The sequence below is a fragment of the Eubalaena glacialis genome, chromosome 16 (assembly GCF_028564815.1).
Source record: "Eubalaena glacialis isolate mEubGla1 chromosome 16, mEubGla1.1.hap2.+ XY, whole genome shotgun sequence".
Taxonomy (NCBI): Eukaryota; Metazoa; Chordata; class Mammalia; order Artiodactyla; family Balaenidae; genus Eubalaena; species Eubalaena glacialis.
In genome coordinates this window covers 16,978,565-17,000,796 of record NC_083731.1, presented here as the reverse complement: position 1 = coordinate 17,000,796, position 22,232 = coordinate 16,978,565, and positions in this window count along the sequence as shown.

The window sequence follows — 22,232 nt, the reverse complement described above, 5'->3', positions numbered from 1 at the left end:
CAGAGGCTGCGATAGTGAGAGGCCCGCGCACCGCGATGAAGAGTGGCCCCCGCTCGCCGCAACTAGAGAAAGCCCTCGCACAGAAACGAAGACCCAACACAGCAAAAATAAATAAATTTAAAAAAACAAAAAACAAAACACGTAATTTTTATCTTACCATTCTCAAGTCAGAAGTCTGAAATAGGTTTCACTGTGCTGAAATCAAGATGTCAACAGGGCTGCATTCCTTCTGGAGGAACTAGGAGAGGATCCATAACCTTGGCTTTTCTAGTATCTAAAGGCTGCTTGCATTGCTTGCCTCATGGTCCTAGTCACCATTTTCAAAAACCAGCAAAGTTGGGGCTCTGAGTCCTTACCACGCTACCATTTCTGTACTTCTCACTCATCTGCCCGTCTCCTCTACTTATAAAGACCCTCGTGATTACATCGGACCAATCCGGATGATCCAGGTTAATAACCCCGTAACAAAATCAGCTGATTTGCAATCATCTTAATCACATCTGCAGCCTTAGTTCTTCTTTGCCCTATAACATAACATATACACAGGTGCTGAGATTTGGGATGTGGATGCATTTGATGGGCCAATATTCTGCCTACCACAGCTAGTATCAAGCTTTACTAATGATTTAAAGAAAATAAGCAATTAAGAGGCACAGGGAGGACAGGTCGGCCATCCATGTAGCTCCCCAAGTCCTCACCATTCTAAATATGCACTCTCTAGACCATCCAGAACAACAGAGGGCATCTCTAAGTAAGATATAGAAGTTTTTTTTTCAGCAAGCAAGGAGCATTTATGTTGTTGATCATCTTCAATTTATACTCAGATCATTTAATGGCTTACATGATATCCTCCAGGGAACCTTGCTTCATAAATCCATATATGATATTTGTCTATTATAAGAAATCCTAAAACATGGATATTCTGCCAAAATCTTTCTACTGTATAAAAGTACTGATAAGTACTTTTTCTCTAGCCAATAGCATTAATCTGTTTACCATGAGGCTCATTACCATCAGCATGTTTATAAATAAGTTAGACCAATTATGTGCTTTCTTTCCTTGGGAGAATCCTTTGGTAATGAGAGGGAAAGAGATTACAAACCAGCTGCTTGAACTACTTCCTGCACTATGCCAGGTGCTGATGCTAGAAGGGATACAATCAAGGATAGAACCTCTTGTTTTTGAGGAGCTCACAGTGTTAATGCAAGTAAATAGGGAACTTAATAATCAGAGTAAGTGTGCTATATTCTGCTAAAGAAACATGACTTAGTGGTGAAATAATGGGGAGCCACTGAAAGATCATTTAGTCAGATAGGATTAGAAGGTGGGTCCATATGAAGATGGGAAAATATACTCAAAATCTTACTACTAAAGTAGAGAAGAATGCTAACGAGTGTCCTAAGGAAAGCAGATAGTGTGGAAATAAAGAAAAGGAGGAAATATAAAAATAATTGGGAAAATATAATCTAGCATACTTGGTGAAGGGTGAATATGTCAGGGATTCCACAATGGAGAAGAAAAACACATGAAAGGGAAGAAGTGGAAAAGGAGACAGACTATATTATCTGGAGTGGTAGATGCCACAAAATGTAGTGTGGGCAGAAAGATATAAAAGCACATAAGAACACCAAACACAGTTATGGGGAGCTAGAAAAGAGTCCACATTTGTAAAGATGTCACCTAAGTTGAGTCTTGAAGCACATGTAAGAGCTAACCAGGGCAAAAGAAAGGGAAAACAAGTGTAAAACTATAAGGAGTCTAATCTTTTTAAATAATCACAACTTATTTACTTCCAAAAACTGAATATTCATATTGACCATATATTTTATTAAGTTCTCAAACTCCTCAAATTTTATGAACTTGATCAAATGATTTAATCAATCCTCAAGATGAATATCTATGGTCATAGAAGATATTCTAAAATGATGCAACAGCTTGTGAAGAGGATTCTAATAGAAATTCAAAATTTGTTTATAAAACGCCTCTAAGTTTTATTGCACAGTTGTAAGCACTTGATTAATGTTAGCTATTTTTATTTATTTTTAATTATGAAATATTAACAATGCTGGAACACTGTTACTACTTTGAAAGATAATCACTCATTTAGATAGAAAATTTTATGTTAAAAAACGCAGTCACATGGCTTATGCCCATAGAAGATTAATTGCTATAGCAATTGCCTTTTCACCATTAACAACTAGGAAATGGGACAACATATATATTTTTTAAAATGCTTTTCAGACAGTAATCCTAGAAAAGGGAAACAAAGTGAATCTATGATCGCTCCAGTTTACTGCCTAGAGGCAGCTTGAGGCTTCAGTAAATGGAGGGACAATGCAAACAGAGGTTGGCAGACTCACAGAGTGAAAAAAACAAGGTAGGAGGTTGGGGAGGCCATGGTGGCTAGAATGTGTGTGACAGAGTTTAGAAGAGAAGGAGATAGAGTTTTCCAGAAATCTATACAGAACTATCCTTGAGTGGTTGGCTAAGTACTCATCAACACATGAGCAATAGGGAACTACCTGAAGCCAGAAAGGAATGACCAGAGAGCAGCATGGCAAACAATCCTCATACCTCTCACTGCTGTCTTTGCCACTAAAATAGCTCCATTTTTCAAAGTAGAGACACTTTGTAACATGTTGTACATTGGATAGAGTCCTCCAATAAGTCATGCCTTAGGAGTGCAGCTAAATTGGTCCCAGACTAAATGCCACTCTGAATGCCATAAAAATTTTTGAAAAGTTTCAACTAATTGACATGTTATTTAACCAAAGGCCAGAACAAAATCCAATACTCTTAAAAGGAACTCAACAAAATCCAGCTTCCAATCATGTAAAATGCATGATGTTTGACATCAATCAAAAATGAGTGGGTATGAAGAAAAGAAGAAAACTATTACCCATAACCAGGAGGAAAAATAAACAAAAACAGAGCCAAAGAGAGATAGAAAATAAAATAAAATAGAATGAAAATAAATAACTAGAAAAAGAAATCCTGAACTACAAGTCGTGGTTGAAAGTGGGATAACCCCATAGACTCTCTCTCTGTACAGTGACAGCAATCACCTACTGTACAGTGAAAGCAATCACCTAGCCACATACAGATACAAAAATAAAAGTTAGAAACCTCAATCTCAAAAGACAATCCCTGAGCATTTACTAATACTGCTGACCAGTACAACTTCTAGGAGGCCAGATGTAAAATTAAGAAAAAAATAAGTGATCAGAGACATCATATATGCATCTAACAACAGAGCACCAAAATACATGAAACCAACACTGGCAGGACTTAGAAAGAAATAAACCATTCAGAAATAATAGCTGGATATTGACAAAAGAGAATAAACTAAGAAGGACTAAAATATTTAGAATATTTAAATCAGAAATCAATTTGGAAAATTCACCAATATGTGGAAATTAAACAAGTAATCCATAAATATGCATCAAAGAAGAAATCACAGGGAGATTAGAACATGCTTTTAGATAAAAGAAGATTAATATACAACATACCAAAATTCATAGGGTAAAATTAAAGAAGTAGTTAGAGGAAAATTTATGGTGATAAATGCCCATATTTGAAAAGAAGAAAGATCTGAAATCAGTAACTAAGATTATACCTTAAGAAAGAAAAACAAATGAAACCCAAAGCAAGCAGAAGAGCTAAAAATTATAGTGAGAATAAGTGAAACAGGGAATATAAAAAATGATAGAGAAACATAAAGAAAACCAAAAGGTGTTTCTTTCAAAGATCAGAAAAAATGACAAACTTTTAGCTAGACAGACGAAGAAGGCAAAAAAGAAGACAAAGTATTAAAGTCAGGAATAAAAAGTTAAAATGGGAATACTATTTAAAAATACTCTATGCCAGAGGCTGGGGGAAAATAAAAAACTGTATGTCACCAAATTAGATAACTTAGATGAAAGGGACAAATTATAAGAAAGATATAAACTACCAAAACTGACGCAAGAATAAATAGAAAATCTGAATAGATCTATAATTAGTAAAGAAATACCATTAGTAATCATCATCACCATCATCATCTACTCACAAAGAAAAACCCAGGTCTAGATAGTTTCACTGGTGCATTCGACCAAACATTTAAAGGAGATTTAGTACCCATTTTTCACAACCTCTTCTAAAAATACAGAAGAAAAGGGAACACTTCCCAATTCATTCTGTGAAGCCAGTTTTACCGTTACCAAAACCAAAGACATTACAAGAAAACTACAAACCAATAACATTTATAAATATAGATGCAAAAATCCTCAGCAAAATACTAGTAAAACATATTCACCAGCATATAAAAAGGATTATAAAACATGACAATGTGGAATTTATCCCCAAAATACCAAGTAGGTTTAACATCTGAAGGTCAGTTAATGTAAAGCATCGTATTAATAAAGGACAAAATCTACATCATCTCAATAAATACAGAAAAATTGTCTCACAAAATCCAACACTTTTCATGATAAAAACATTTAATAAACAAGATATGCAAGGAAACTTTTTCAATCAAATAAAGAGCCTCTATGAAAAAAACATAGCTGACATTATACTTAATGGTAAATGAGTAAATGCTTTCCCCAACGCCAAGGACAAGACAAAATGCCTGCTCTTACCACTTCTATTTAATACTACACTGAAGTTTCTAACCAGGGAAATTGATAAGAAAAAGCATCCAGAATAGCAAGACAGACAGACTAAAAAGTAAGACATATATGTATCTCTATTTGTAGATGTCATGGTTTTATTTTATTTTATTTTATTTTTATTATTTATTTTTTGGCTGTGTTGGGTCTTCGTTTCTGTGCGAGGGCTTTCTCTAGATGCGGCAAGTGGGGGCCACTCTTCATCGCGATGCGCGGGCCTCTCACTATCGTGGCCTCTCTTGTTGCGGAGCAGAGGCTCCAGACACTCAGGCTCAGTAGTTGTGGCTCACGGGCCTAGTTGCTCCGCGGCATGTGGGATCTTCCCAGACCAGGGCTCGAACCCGTGTCCCCTGCATTGGCAGGCAAATTCTCAACCACTGCGCCACCAGGGAAGCCCCGATGTCATGGTTCTATATACAGAAAATCCTAAGGAATCCACCAAAAACGATTAGAACTAATAAACAAATTAAGTAAGACTGCAGGATACCAGATCAATACACAAAAATCAATTGTATTTCTATACACTAGCAATGAACAATTCAAAAATGAAATTAATAAAACAATTCCAATTTCAATAGCATCAAAAAATAATTTAAAAAGTACCTAGGGAGAAGATATTTGCAAAACATAAACATCAGATAAACACTTCTATCCAGAAAATATAAAGAGCATTTACAACTCAATATTAAGAATAACTACCTGACATTTTAAAAAATGGATAATTGATTTGAACAAATACTTCACCATAAGAAACATGCAAAAGACAAATTCATCATTAAGGAAACATTATTAATCATCAGGGAAGTACAATATAAAACCACAATGAAAAACCACTAAACATACACTAGAATAGCTAAAATTAAATGAACATAATACAGGAGCAATTGAAACTCACATACATTGCTCATGGGAAAGCAAAATGATAAAGATACTTTAGAAAATAATTTGGCTTTTTCTCATAAAGTTGAACATATAATTATTATACATCCTAGCAATCCTCATCCTAGACATTTATCCAAAAAATGAAAGCATATGTTAACATAAATATAGCCTAGATGTCTATCATCTGGCAAATGGATAAACAAATTGTGGCATATTTACCAATTGAATACTATTCAACAATTCAAAGAATAAACTGATACAAGCAACAACATGGATAAAGCTTAAAAGCCATCAGGCTGAGTGAAAGAAGTCAACACAAAGGATTACAAACTGTATGGTTTCATTTGTATGAAAGTATAGAAAAGGTGAAACTACAATGACAGAAGGTGGAGCGGTGGTTGTGCAACGGTAGAGGAAAAACATTAACTGCAGAGGGATATGTGGGAAATACTGGGAAAATGAAAATATTCTATATCATGATTGTGGTGGTAGTTACACAAATTACCTATTTGTCAAAACTTAATAAACTGTACTTTAAAATGAGTGAATTTTATTTTATCAAATTATATTTTCAAAAAGATGCTTTGTTAAAGAAAATACTTAAGCACATTATCTTATAGGAAATACCTTGCATATAAATCAAAGAAAAATATTAATTCAAGGCTAGAAATTATATTTAAGCCTTGCAGAGTAATCATAGTCATTGGTGATATGTAAAATTTATTCCACTGGATTATAATTCCATGTCTGATTAACCCACCAAATAATTTTGTATTTACTTTAAAATTAAAATTACTGAATTACTTCTCTAGTGTGTCATCAAATAATATAGGCATTCCTTTATTTTTTCACAATATAAAATATTAACAATTTAAAAAGAAGTTGAGACCAGTGTTGATTTGCTTTTCTCTCTTAGAAAGCAGTAGAAGAAATAAAAAATTAGAATTCTCAAATTCAACGTGAACTCTATTTTCCTTTGTGAATTTTTAAATATATTCTTACTTTTCTCCTACTTGTCCTTCATAAAAGTATATAGAAAGTACTGTTATAAAGGAATTGATCTCATTAAGTATTATTCACTTTTTAACTCACTTCATTTTTATAAATACCCTATCATCTCCAAGCATGTGCGCACACACACACACACACCACATAAACACATAAACACACAATTAAAAGTCTATATTTATCTTCAGAAAGAAATTTCATAGGTTTTAACCATTGCTTTTGAAGTTTAAATAATTACCTGGAATCTTGAAACCATGTCAAAACAGAGTTGCTAAGGTTTCAAAAAAAAATCTCAACTGAATATTCTATAAGATAAAATGTGTTTCTGTGCTAAATAACCATCTAATGAATAACCTATGATCTTTTCACAAGTGAAAAACTTATTGTTCCAGAAATTTCATCTCCACCTAGTCAGAAGAATGCAAGAAACAATCTTTTTCTTTTCTAGGTAATTAATTGCTCTCAAGATATGGTGACCCCATATTTTTAATGTTTGGGATGCAAAGATGGTTGATAATTGGTGTGTGAATATTCTGAGTGGATGGAATCTAAGTAGTTTATCAAGCAGGTGAAATAGGCATTATTTGTGATTTAAGAGCACCAAAATTTTGTGTTCTCCATGTCTTAAAGTATCTCCAATCTAAAATTTCCACTGTGTTTTAAATACAGTTCCTCTCAACAAATAATTATTCACCAATGCTTTCCTTAGAAAATTGAAATCACTTGTGAAATGTGTTCCCTAGACAAAATAAAACTGGTAGGCCATTATTAGCTACTAAATCTAAGTAAAGATTAGATTACAAGATTAGCACCCACAAAAATATACAGTGCACAAAACAAGTTATAGGATGAAGGAAATCGGGAGTAATACACTCACAGCCCCAAATTTTGCATTTTGGCTTCTTTCTCAATTACTCCACTAGAGGTATTTGTCAATAATGACATTTATCAACATTTATTCCTATGCTCCTTTCAAAGCCTTCCCTTCTCCAACTTCAAAAGTTCCAACATTTGGGGCTTCCCTGGTGGCGCAGTGGTTGAGAGTCTGCCTGCCAATGAGGGGGACACGGGTTCGAGCCCTGGTCTGGGAAGATCCCACATGCCGCGGAGCAGCTGGGCCCGTGAGCCACAACTGCTGAGCCTGCGCGTCTGGAGCCTGCGCGTCTGGAGCCTGTGCTCCGCAACAAGAGAGGCCACGATAGTGAGAGGCCCGCGCACCGCGATGAGGAGTGGGCCCCGCTCGCCGCAGCTGGAGAAAGCCCTCACACAGAAACGAAGACCCAACGCAGCCAAAAATAAATATAAATAAATAAATAAATAAATTTTTAAAAATGCAATAAAATTTTAAAAAAAAACTTAGAAAAGAAATCTTTAAAAAAAAAAAAAAGTTCCAACATTTGGAACTGTTAACCAACTCTTCTTTTATAAAACCAACTCCTCTTAATGTATCCATTATTTCTCATTTTCTTTCTCAGTCTCTGACCATTTCTTTCCTGTCTCCTCTCTTAATTGTTTCTAATCCTTTTGTTCCTAAAAGGTAGGCATTCCTCAAAGTTGTGTGCACAGCTTTCTTTTTTTTCCTCTCAATCTTCACCATGCCTAGCCTGACCATTTCAACATTATGACTGTCATATAATGTGAATGACTCCAAAATTTACAGTTCCCAAAATTAACCACTCTTTCCAATTGTATATTGTATATTGATATTTCCAACCACCTGTAGGACATTAATATCTATCTCCAAGTACCACAGGTATTTCAAATTCTTCATATACAAAAGTAAATTAGTAATTTCTCCTTCTCAGACAAGTTCCTAGTCCTGAATTTCTATTTTCTTCAAAATACCAAAATTCTTCCTGATGTGCAAACTCAGAATCATATCTTTTTATTTCCTTCTTTCCTCACAATCTGTTACTAAGTTCCACAGATATTTTCTTGACATTGCAGCCCCGTCTGCCCTCTCTTTTTCTATTTCTACTTTCCTCTTATAGGTTCTTACCTGAGCTGTTATACCAACTTTCTGATTTATTTTTTTAACACTTAATTTCTCTCCTCTTTAATGAAAATAGTGCATGGTCACAAGATTAAATCTCTACTTGTGATACTTTTTGAAAAAATGTAAATGACTTCCCTTGTTAATGAATATAGTGCATACTCTCTTATTGGACATTTGGGGATAATCAGATGGGTTCTCAATCTATGTTTTTGGTCTTCATTAAAATCCACCTGGCTTATTCACAAATCTTTGTGCATGTTTGATTTTCCAATCCCCCATGCCATTGCCATATCGATTTTCCATCCAGCATAGTTTCTCCCATTTCCTCTAGTTGAAATCCTACCCATATCTCACTTTAAATGTGATTTTCTTCATAAAGCTTTCTTTTTTCTCTGACTAAAAAGGATCTCTCTCAACACAAAATTTTCATAGACATTTACATCTGTGTCTTCTGCCTAGAGTATAAATGTGCCTTATCTTCACTACTAGCTTACAACGTTCTGAAGATGGGTACTGGGTCTTATTTTTATATCCCCTAAAATAGGGTTACAATATAGACGGTCAATAAATGAACTTTTGAAAATAAAGCACAAAGGGCAGGATCGGCCAGAAAGATCTGTGAAAATACGTTACCAATACAAAGAAAAGAGTTATTGATATAACAGCAATAAATCATATTATCCACCTAATATGTTACCAGCACTGCTCTAGGCACTGGTAAACACATTTTAACATAATTTGAAGTGACTGAGTATGGTAGACTAGATGGTGTCTTGTCTTTCTTGTGGGTTTGATAGTTTATTTTTCTAGGAACGCCAGAAATGCTGTTTGGTAACTAAAAGGAAAAAAATACGGGTGACATTATGTTTTCCCTTCCTCTCAAATTTTTCCACAGATAGCACATAAAGTGCATTTGGAGTCCTAAATGAGCCAAGCAGAAATTGTGCTCATAGAAATGATGAGACGGTAAAAAAAGGTATAGGAGCCAGATAGAGTCTATAGAATGGGAGGTCTATGGTATCTCAGGAGAAGCAATAGAGCAAGTTAATTAAACTTAGATGCTCTGAAGTTGGACGGCCTGGTTGTGAATCTATGATACAGTATTACCTAGTTTTATGACCATGGTCAGGTTAGTCTTTCCAAGCCTCAATTCTGTAAAACGGCGATAATAATATAACTTATGGAGTTGATGGAAAAATTAAGTGAGTTAACACGTGTTAAGGGCTTAGCATACTACCTGGCATGTAGTATGTCTTAAAAATTGTTACCTATTATTTTTTCTATCCTATTTTTTGCTCTAAGTTTACTTTTTATAATTGCCAAAATAATCCATATTATAAGTTTTTTTAAAGACGTGAAAAATAAGAGGAGAAAGGTCTCTGAAATCTTAACCAATCTTGAGAAAATCATGTTAAAATGTTGGCATTTATTATTTTCTTTCGTATTTTGTTGGTGCCTTTGTAAAAAGAAAATCCGTCTATATATCTCTAATAACAAAACTTAACTCACCCTACAATTCAATTGTTCAGAGAAAATGTAAACTCACTCATTTTACACAGTGAATCTAGTCTTCCTCATGTACCCCCAACAACTAGCTTGCAGAATAAAACAAGTAATGGTGTCCAATGTGATGTACAGTTTAGTCTCATCCCATAATCTAAATAGGTTTGTCTTCGGCGGGGGGCAATTTTGAGCACCTCTCAGTATATGTGTTCTGTGCTTAGGGAAACGTAATGCTAATTCAATCACTCAGATTTCTCAGTTTTAGGTTCTCCAAACCCAGTTTATACTCAAGATGACATTTCGGTATGAGGACTGGGAGGGAAAAGGGTATGGCTTTGAAGCCTCACAGTGTAGAGAAGAATTAAGATTATCTAGCTTCTATCTCCTCTAGCCTCTTATCATTTCAAATATTCCTTGCTCAATCAGATTCCACTTGCCCTGCTGGCATTTGTAAATAACATCTGTGGCTGGTGAGATTATGATCGATTCTTATGACTTAGACAATTCTTAAGGATCATCAGTATCCATACATATCAGTATCTACATTTTTCTATTTTCACAGGCTGGATATTTATTTTTTGGTCCGGATGTTGGCTTTCATTTTCTTTCTAACAGATGCTGGTTTGTATATAGCAAAGCTAATGGTATTTTAATAATAATTAAAATCTAATTAAACTTTATTATTGTTTATAAAAATTTTATTTTTTAGTTGTTTTTCTTGGATTTCCCCAAGGTTGAAAGTACAGCTTTTATTGAGGTGATTGTAGAGCTAGCAGGAGTATCAAGTGAGTGGTTCTCCTATTGTCTTTTGTATTCTAGGGCAGAGCACAGAGATCCAGCAGAGCTGGGCCTCAGGTTCTGGGAGAGGGCCCCAGACCTTGAGCTGTAAGCCTTTAACCTTCATGTTTAAGGAAACATCAGCTCCTCTAAAAGGTGGGATAAGACTGGAATTCAAACTTTTCAACTGTAGTTGACAGTGAAGCACAGAACCTGTGGACATCACCTCAGATCCATAGAGCTCTCTAGAGATGCAAGCCTTCAAGGAATCAATTTAATTTAATTCTTACTTCTCGCATAACCTCCCTAAATAAACACGTTCTCCCTATTCTTTTAAACATGTTTGCCAATTAGTTTTTTGTCTTAATTGCATTGGCTAGTATCTGCAAGAAAATGTGAAAAATAATGGTGATTGAGTAATAACTTTTCTATTGTTTCCAACAATGTTTTATCACTGAACACTTAAGAATCATATATAGGAATATAATTGCTATCTCTATATGTGTATATATGTATATATTTATAAACTGTCTTACATATTTTCCCCAAATCTGATTCTATCTGATTGTTTTCTCTTGGTGTTAACTTACTCCATTATCACTTCTATTTTCTATAAACTGGAAATAAGATTTAGAGGCTGAACAAAGAGCTTCAAAATTTTGTTTGAAGTTGTTGAAGATTTTTTCAAAACAGCTTGAAGCATTTGGAGTGTTTGATTATAATGTATATATAAAGTTTTATCAGGAACAAAGATGGAATTTTATCCAAGGCTTTTCCTGTCTATCAAAATAATTATATGGCTTTTATTCTTTAACTGTAGTGAATTGTACTAATAAATTTCCTCACATTAAACCCTATTTGCACACCTTGGGATAAACCCTACTGTAATCATATTGAATTATATTTAATATGTGGCTTTATTATGTGAGTTTTTGAATATTAGTCTTTAGAGTTGTGCCATATTTGTTGAATTTTGCCATCTTAGACCCATGGCTTCATAACAAGAAATAGAAAGCAGACCTTTTATTTTGGGGGGTTGTGCTTTTTTGGTGGAATCATTCAACATGAAAATTAGATGTTCTGAGATTGGATTGATAAGTTAAACCATACAGTCATCTGAACCTGGTAATCTTTTTAAGTATAACTCTTAGACAACTTTGAGAGTTTTTACCTCTGGTTATTTGTATTTTTGTGTTTTGTGTTTTCATTCCATTCTTAGGTCCATTTTAGATAGTCCAATTTTAATACAGTATAACTTACCTATCTTGGTTATCGATTTATTAACATAGAGTTGGGTGAAATAGTAAAGTATTATCATAAAATTCTTTAATGTCATCAATAATTAGTTTTCTTTTCTCCTATCTAATATTCTTATGTTTCAGTGGCATTTTCTCTTTTTCTCCTAAGTGGTTCAAATTATTTTTTTCCGTTAAAATAAGCTGTTGGCAAGTCTACCATTTCTGTTTCCTAATTAATTATTTATGCTTTTGTCTTCATTAATTTTTTTTCCATTTGTGGTCCTTAGGTTCACTTGGTTGTTTTTCATCACTTATAGATTTTATTCATTATTTTCATTATTTTTGCTTGCAGTAAAAATATTGAGACTATTATTATCACTATTTTATAAATACTATGAAACTGGTTTTTTAGTTCCTTTTGCTCCAAGAGTTCTTTAGAAAAGAAAGGCATTAAAATGTCAAATGCTTTGGGTTTTTTGTTTCTAAATTTGACATTTATTTTTCACTTTATTAGATTGTGGTTTTAGAATATGATCTAAAGTATTTTTCCTCTTTGGAACTGAAAGAGTATTTCTTTTTGGCTAATATGTGATTACATTTTTTGTAAAATGCTCCAGGGGCCATTGGAAAAAAAAAATTTTATAGGTTATAGCTTTTAGTATATATGTTTATTTATAGACTAGAATATATCAATCTTTCACAATACTGTTTAGATTTTCATGTAGGAACAACTTTTATATACATGATATTTGAAGGACGAAAAAATTATCTCTTAAATTCTCTCTCTCCCATTGCTCTTCCATCTGTCTCTCATTTCAGTTCCCACAACATTTTCTTCAGGTATTCTGATGTTATGTCAGTGGAACAGAAAGGCTCATTGAGAACTTGTTTAATTCATAATTTTAAAGCCACCATGTTCCCATTTAATAAATATTTTTCTAAAATTATATTTTGCATAACCTTGATAGTCCCTTCTTTTTGTTTACATATGCTGATTATATCTTAGCCCATTATTTCAAATTTCCTAGTTATTTTGGACAATTTACTAACATGATTTAGAATTTAGTTATGAGCCCATATGGGGTTATTGTACAGTTAATATTCATATAATATTCCTTCCAGTGGTATTTTTTGTTATGCTTTGTTTTCATTGCCCACAGGAGTAGAAACTGTTTTTAATACTGTTAGAGATTATGTTTATACACTTAAATAAGATAGTTAGGTGCCTATGTATCAATGTACCTTCTTCAGAAAAACTGTCCAGAGAGGCTACCATTCAAGAGAGACACAGAAACTAGAGTAATCCCACTACTTCTCTTCCTTGTAATTTTCCACCCCAGCTTTTGTGGTTCTATTTGAGGTTTCCTCTCAGTCTATTATTTTCCAATCATAACTCTCTTAAGATATATTTCAAGAATTGTCCTTTGTGTAACAGTATTAACCACATTTACTTATATAATTTATTTGTATTATTTATATTTTAAATGAATCGTGTGCTTGCCTCTGGTGTTTTATTTGTCAACATTCCTATCTGTGAGCTGTATTGTCATGTACTTTCATTGGAATATGTAATATGTCCAAATACCTCACCATTCAAAAACTATAAAAGGGCATATAGAAAAAGTCTGACCTTTACCTGTGTCCTCAGCTCCCTCCAGCCAGTTTCTGTCTTCACAGATAACTAATGGGATGAGTTTGTGTGTTTGAGTGAGGGGGCATGTATACTTCCAAAGATATTTTATCCAGAAATGAGACTCTTCCACCTACTGGTTGTGTGACGTGGGTCAAGCTATTTAATCTACTTGAGCTTAGTTTTTTCATCTTTAAATAGGAAATCCTTTATTTATTTATTGCCCAAATATTTAGTGAGCACTCTATGTGTCAGGCTCTGTGGTAGGTACTGAAGATAAAGCAGTAAATAATGGGGTTTCCCTGGTGGCGCAGTGGTGAAGAATCCACCTTCCAATGCAGGGGATGTGGGTTCGATCCCTGGTCAGGGAACTAGATCCCACATGCATGCCACAACTAAGGACCCCACCAGCCACAACTAAGGAGCACATGTGCTGCAACTAAGGAGCCTGCAAGCCGCAAATAAGACCCGGCGCAACCAAAATAAATAAAATTAAATTTTTTTAAAAAGCAGTAAATAATACAGATGTGTTGCTTATGGTGTAGGAAAAGGAATGATAGTACCTTCCTTACAGAGTGATTTCGACTAGAAGGGATAAGAAGTGCTTTGTAAGGGTTGGCTCTTACATGTATATTCTTTGTTCTTTTTCACACAACTCAATGTTGTACACATTGGTCTACCCTTTGCTTTTTTTATTTAAAAATATATCATGGAGGTTTTTCCATACTCTACATAAAGACTTTTATCATTATGTTTTATAGCTAAATAATATTCATTGTCTGATGTACCATAATTTAATTAACTAGTCCCCTATTGATACATGCTTAAGTTTTTTGTAATATTTTTCTTTTAAAAGGAGATTGCTGCAGTGACTAATGTTTTCACTTTGTGCATAACTGGATACATTGTAGGGGTCAGATTGTTGGATGCTAAGGTATGTGATGTGTAATTTTGATAGACAATACCTCCCCCACAATGGGACTGTACCAATTTACATTCTTACAAGCAATAAATGAGTGTGGCTTTTCTCTTCACCCTCACTCACAGCAGATGCTATTAACCTCTTGGATTGTTGATGACCTAAAAGGTGACAAATGGTATCTCACTGTAGATTTACTCTTTATTTCTCTCATTATGAGTGAGTTTGGTTGAGGATATTTCCACATATCTAAAATCCAAATTGTCTTTCCTTTTCTTTGCCATCTTTTCATAACCTCTTAAATATTTTTATATTTATTTATTGGTCTTTATTTTTTCAATTTGTAGGAATGCTTTATACGTGCGGGAAATTAGACTTTTCTCTATGGGTTACAAATAGTTTTAACCTGCTTGAATTTTGATTTACTTGTGATGAATTTTGGCCTTTTTTTATTGCTGTTTTTATTGTGTTTAAGTAGCTGAAAATTTCAGTCATTTCTCTTATGGATTCTGGGATTTCTGTCATAGAAAAGCCTTCCTTGTTCTGTTATAACATTTTTACCCAGGGATTCTTATAGTGGTTTTATGGCTTTATTTCTGTCTTTAAATTTTTTGTTCATTTGGAAGATACCCTGATATAAAATATGAGACATGGAAGAAAACTTCTCAGTCCAGATGGCTAGCAAGAGTCCCAACACCATCCGGTTTTAATAAATAATTTTTTCACCAGGATGCAATATTTATCATTTAGTAAATTCCCATGTGATTTGGGCCTGTTTCTGGACTTTTTTATGTGATTCCATTGATGTGTTTATTTATGAGTAATATCACACTGTTTGAATCACTGAGCCTTAGTAATATGCTTTAACATTTGGTAACACCTCCTTACTCTTCCTTTTCAGAATTTTCCTATTTATTCTTGCTAGTTTTTGGTTTCCACATGTATTTTAAGAATTAACTTGTCTCTTTCCAAAAGTATTCAGTTAGGTAATTTTTTATTGTATTGAATTAAATGTATAGGTTTATTTAGGGATAACATATCTTTGTGATGTTGTTTCTTCCCATTAAAGTACATGCTATTTCTTCTTAGCCAAGAAAATAGTATGCCTTTCATTTGTTCAAGCACTATTTTGTAGCTCCCTGAATCATCTCAAAGTTTTCTTATAATAAACATTGCAATTTTATTGTTAAATTTATTACTAGATATGGTAGGAAGAACAATGCCCCTCCCTGCCCCAAAGATGTCTACACCCTAATGCTCAGAAACTTTGAATATGTTAGTTACATGGCAAAGGGGAACAAAAGTTGCAGATAGAATTAAGATTGCTAATCAGCTGCCCTTGAGATGTGGAGATTATCCTGGGTTATTCAGGTAGGCCCAATGTAATCACAAAGCTCCTTTATAAGTGGAAGAAGGAGGCAGATGAGGAAGAATCAGAGAGCTAGCAGTGCAAAAAGAATTGGCCTGGTTTTGAAGATGGAAGAAGGTCCTGAGCCAAGAAATGTGGGCAGCCTCTAGAAACTGTAAAGGGCAAGGAATGTGTTTTCCCTTAGAGCGACCAAAAGAAATACAATACGACTGATTTTAGCTCATTTAGAACCATTCTGGACTTCTGACATCCAGAACTGTGAGATAATAAATTTGTGTTGTTTTAAATCATTAGGTTTGTGGTAATTTGTTACAGCCACCACAAAAAACTAATATACTAGGCATTCTGTATTTTACTGTTCCTAATATAAATAAGGTCTTCTATTGCATTATGTCATGTAACTTATTATTTGTATCAGTGGAAACTATTGACTATGTATATTAATTTTGTACCTTACCACCTTACTGAGTTCCCTACTGAATTAGTGGGTTTAGCTGAAAATTTTAAGGTTTTCAAATATATAATCATCTCATCTGTAAATAGTATTAACTTAACCTCTTTTTTTCCCCAATTTTTGTAGTTTCTTCCTCTTATCTAAATATGTTGGTTAGTATCTGCAAACCCAATTTAATTAATAGTCGTAATAGTGGAGTATGTGCCTTGTTCCTGACATAGATGAGAATACTTCTAAAGTTTTATCAATAAGGATTGTTTCAGCCTTTTGTTTGAAATTTTTTTTTATTATGTTGAGGTAGTATTCATATATTCTGACATTTTTAACTGTTCATATCAAGAATAGATATATAATCTTGGAAAATGCTTTTTCAACATGGAAATGATCGTAGGCTGTTTCTTCTTAGATCAATTATTATGATTAATTTTAGTCATTATAGAACTATCATTTCTTGAATTAATACCACTTTGCAGAGGTATATGGTGGTCTTATGTGCTGCTGATTACTTCGGCATTTTGCTTCCATATTCATAGTGAGATTGGCTTGTAGTTTTCTTTTTGTATATTAAACTTCTTTGGTTTGTGTTTGTTTTTCTTTTACTATTCTTCTTTGCTTTTTAAAAAAAGAAAAAAACACTTTATTTTGTAAGAGCAGTTTTAGATTCAGAGCAAAATTAAAAGGAAGTGACTGAGACTTCTCATATACACCCCTGTCCCAACACATGCATAGCTTCCCTGTTATCAACATCACTCACCAGAATGGTACGATTTTTTACCAAGAATGAATCTACATTGACACATCATAATCATCCAAAGCCCATAGTTTACCTCAAGGTTTACTCTTGTTTTTGCACATTTTATGGTTTTAGGCAAATGCATATGACATTTATCTGTCATTATAATATCATACAGTAGTTTCACTGTCCTAAAATCTTCTGTGCTCTATTTATATCTACCCTCCACACCACTGGCATCCATTGACCTTTTTATTGTCTCCATAGTTTTGCATTTTCCAGAATGTCATATAGTTGAAATCATACAGTATGTAGCCTTTCAATATTGGCTTATTTCACTTAGTAATATGCATTTAAGTTTCCTCCACATCATTTTATGGTTTAGCTCATGGTTTTTAGCACTGAATAATATTTCATTATCTATGGATTTTTTTGATGGTAGCCATTCTGACTGGTGTAAGGTGATATCTCATTGTAGTTTTGATTTGCATTTCTCTAATAATTACCGATGTTGAACATCTTTTCATGTGCCTCTTGGCCATCTGTATGTCTTCTTTGGAGAACTGTCCATTTAGGTCTTCTGCCCATTTTTTGATTGGGTTGTTTGTTTTCATGATATTAAGCCGCATGAGCTGTTTGTAAATTTTGGGGACTAATCCCTTGTCAGTAACATCATTTGCAAATATTTTTTCCCATTCTGTGGGTTGCATTTTCATTTCCTGTATGGTTTCTTTTGTTGTGTAAAAGCTTTTAAGTTTAATTAGGTCCCATTTGTTTATTTTTGTTTTTATTTCCATTACTTTGGGAGACAGATTGAAAAAGATATGTCAGAGAGTGTTCTGCCTATCTTTTCCTCTAAGAGTTTTATAGTGTCCAGTCTCACATTTAGGTCTTTAATCTATTTTGAGTTTATTTTTGTGTATGGTGTTAAAGAATGTTCTAATTTCACTTTTTTACATGTAGCTGTCCAGTTTTCCCAGCACCATTTATTGAAGAGACTGCCTTTCTTCCACTATATAGTCTCACCTCCTTTGTCGTAGATTAATTGACCATAGGTGCACGGGTTTATTTCTGAGCTTCCTATCCTGTTCCATTGATCTTTGTTTCTATTTTTTGTGCTGATACCATAATGTTTTAATGACTATAGCTTTGTAATATAGTCTGAAGTCAGGGAGCCTGATTCAACAATAAATGCTGGAGTGAGTGCGGAGAAAAAGGAACCCTCCTACACTGTTGTTGGGAACATAAATTGGTGCAGCCACTGTGGAGAACAGTATGAAGGTTCCTTAAAAAACTAAAAATAGAGCTACCATATGGTCCTGCAATCCCCTTCCTGGGCATATATCCAGAGAAATACATGATCCAAAAGGATACATGCAACCCAATGTTCATTGCAACACTGTTTACAATAGCCAAGACATGGAAGCAACCTAAATGTCCATCAACAGAGGAATGGATAAACAAGATGTGGTACATATATATAATGGAATATTACTCAGCAATTAAAAAGAATGAAATAATGCCATTTGCAGCAACATGGGTGGACCCAGAGATTGTCATACTGAGTAAAGTAAGTCAGACAGAGAAAGAGAAATATTGTATGATATCGATTATATGCGGAATCTAAAAAATAATGATACAAATGAACTTATTTACAAGTTCATTTGTAAGGGGGGAAGGGTGTGGGGGTGGAGGGATAGTTAGGGAGATTGGGATTGCCAAGTACACACTGCTATATTTAAAATAGATAACCAACAAGGATCTATTGTATAGTATAGGGAACTCTGCTCAATATTCTGTAACAACCTAAATGGGAAAAGAATTTGAAAAAGAATAGATATACATGTATATGTATAACTGAATCACTTTGCTGTACACCTGAAACTAACACAACATTGCTAATCAACTATACTCCAATATAAAATAAAAAGTTAAAAAAATATTTCATTGTCTGCATGTATCACAGTTAATGTATCCATTCACCTACTAAGGACGTCTTGGTTGCTTCCAAGTTTTGGCAGTTTATGAAAAAGGTGCTATACATCTGTGTGCACTTTTATGTGTGTACATACATTTTTAGATCCTTTGGGTAAATACCCCATGGAGCACAGCTGTTGGATCATATGGTAAGATTATGTTTCATTTTGTACCAAACTGCCAAACTGTCTTCAAAAGTGGTTTGACTATTTGGCACACCCATCAACAGTGAATGAGTGTTCCTACTACTCTATCTCCTAGCCAGTATTTGGTTGTGTCAGTATTCGATACTCCAATGGGTGTGTAGTGGTATCTCATTGTTTTAATTTGCATTTCCTTGATGACATATTATGTCGAGCGTCTTTTCATATGTTTATTTGCCATCTGTATATCTTCTCTGGTGAAGTGTCTGTTAAGGTCTTTGGTCCATTTTTTAATCAGGTTATTTGTTTTCTTATTGTTGAGTTTTAAGAGTTCTTTGTATATTTTAGATAACATTTCTTTAACAGTTTTGTCATTTGCAAATATTTTCTCCCAGTCTGTGGTTTGTTTCTCATTCTCTTGACATTGTCTTTCACAGAGCAGATGTTTTTAATTTTAATGAAGTCCAGCTTATTAATTATTTATTCATGGATAATGCCTTTGGTGTTCTATCTAAAGAGTTATCACCGTCATCACCATAGGTTTTCCTTTACGTTATCTCATAGGAGTTTTATATTTTTGTGTTTTACAGTTAGGTCTATGATCTATCTTGAGTTAACTTTTGTGAAGGGTATAAGGTCTGTATCTAACTTTTTTTTCTTTTTTTGCATATGGATGCCCAGTTGTTCCAGACCATTTGTTGAAAAGACTATATTTGCTCCATTAAATTGCCTTTGCTCCTTTGTCAAAGGTCAGTTGCTATTTATATGAGGGTCCACTTCTGGGTTCTCTATTCTCTGGCATCAATCTATTTGTCTATTCTTTTATTAATGCCACAATTTTCTTGATTACTGTATCTGTGCAGTAAGTTTTAAGTCAGTCCTCCAACTTTGTTCTTCTTCAATATTGTGCTGGCTATTCTGGGTCTTTGCCTCTCTATATAACGTTTAAAATCAGTTTTTTGATATACATGAAATAACTTGTTGGGAGTTTGATTCTTTTTGTCAATTAATATATTTACTTCATAAAATAATTTTTCAGTGTCTTGTAATTGTTTAAATAGCCCTGGAGATATTGGTTATAAAGATATGGTTGAATTCTCCCTTGGAACTACATAGCTTAGTGCTATACTGGGTAATAGTTCTTTGACATCTTTCTCTATGTCTTCAGTGATAATTTGTCCTTACATGTGTTTTTGTTTTTGTTTTTTTACTTCTAAAGTTAGTTTTGGTTAATTTTCCTACAAAAATTAATTTTCAATTCTTTTTAATCTCTGAGTAGAATTAACTATATTGTCTAGAATGAGCATTTTTATTTTCTCTGTATTTGTGGTTCTCATTTCTATCCTATTTTAAGTATTTGTGTGTCCTCCCATTTTTTTTCTCAATCAGATTAGCAGTTTATCTGCTTTACTTTTTCTTTCAATGAACACACTTCTGCATCTATTTCTATCCAGTTTTCCGTGTATTCTAAATTACTAATTTCCCATTTTATCTTTATTAATATCATTAACGATACCCTAAATTTTGTTTTATTGTTCTTTTCCTACTTTTTCAGGTAAATCCTGAATTAATTTTTATTAATTTTTGCTTATTAATATAACTATTTAAGGATATAAAATTTTCTCTAAGATCTGCTTTAGCTCTATTGCAGTTTCTAATTAGTAGTGTTATCATTTTTATAATATTCCAGATGTTTTGCAATTGAGAATTAGGTTTTCTCTTACAACAGGAATCAATGAAAGAAATTGTTATTGTTTTTGTAGATTTATTTGTTTAGTTTACAAAAAGTAGTGACTTCCTGTGTATTTAATTTCTAGATGTATTTGTATCTCTGTTTTCAGTTTGCAATGTTTCAATATTTTCTTAAATTGACACTTTTTTAATTTATTAGGATTTCCCTTGAAGTCTATATATTTTTATAACTCCTTCAAGAGTAGGTAAAGGCCAAATGTAAAATAAATAGCTAGTGGGAAGCAGCCGCATAGCACAGGGAGATCAGCTCGGTGCTTTGTGACCACCTAGAGGGGTGGGATAGGGAGGGTCGGAGGGAGACGCAAGAGGGAGGGGATATGGGGATATATGTATATGTATAGCTGATTCACTTTGTTATAAAGCAGAAACTAATACACCATTGTAAAGCAATTATACTCCAATAAAGATGTTAAAAAAATAAAAATAAAAGAGTAGGTAAAGGGATATAAAATTTTAGGTATGAAATTTGATATATTTCAAGGATACCTATTGTATTAATTATACCATTCGAGTCTTTGATATCTTTATATAATTTTTGTTTACATCTGTCATGGACTAAAATCTATGAATTAAATTATATTTTACTGCCAATGATATATGTTCATTTCTCTTTGTATTTCCTGTAATTTCTAATTTATGCATAATGATGTTAGGTTTGTTCATTCATAGACATTTATAACTGTTAGATCGTCTTCACTGTTAATTGCAAACCTTAGCACACTCTTCTTTGCCTCAATTAATTCTTTAATTCAAACTTGACTGAAAGTAAAATCATAACTCTGCTTTTTTTTTTTTTGCATTTGCCCAACATCTCTCTCTCCATATATTTATTTTTCAACCTTTCTAAATTATTTTGGAAGTCAATTCTCTTGTAAATAGCATGGTATGTGACTTTGCTTTGTAATCCAATCTGAAAGTCTTCTTCATTGATGTCTATTTATATTTGTTGATAAATTTGATTTTAATTAATTTAACTTATGCTATATTTTCTGATTCCATTACTTTAAAACATTTCACTATGTCATGTTTTAAAGTTTTTTAATATGTCCTGTGTTTATGCTTATAACTTAGTGTATAATCTTATCTAATACAGATAATACTCCATTTTGTTTGACAGTATGTATTAATTCTCTTCCCTTTTAATTCTAATTTTGTACATTGCCAGTGCATTTAGCATTTACATTCTACTGTCCCCCCATCCC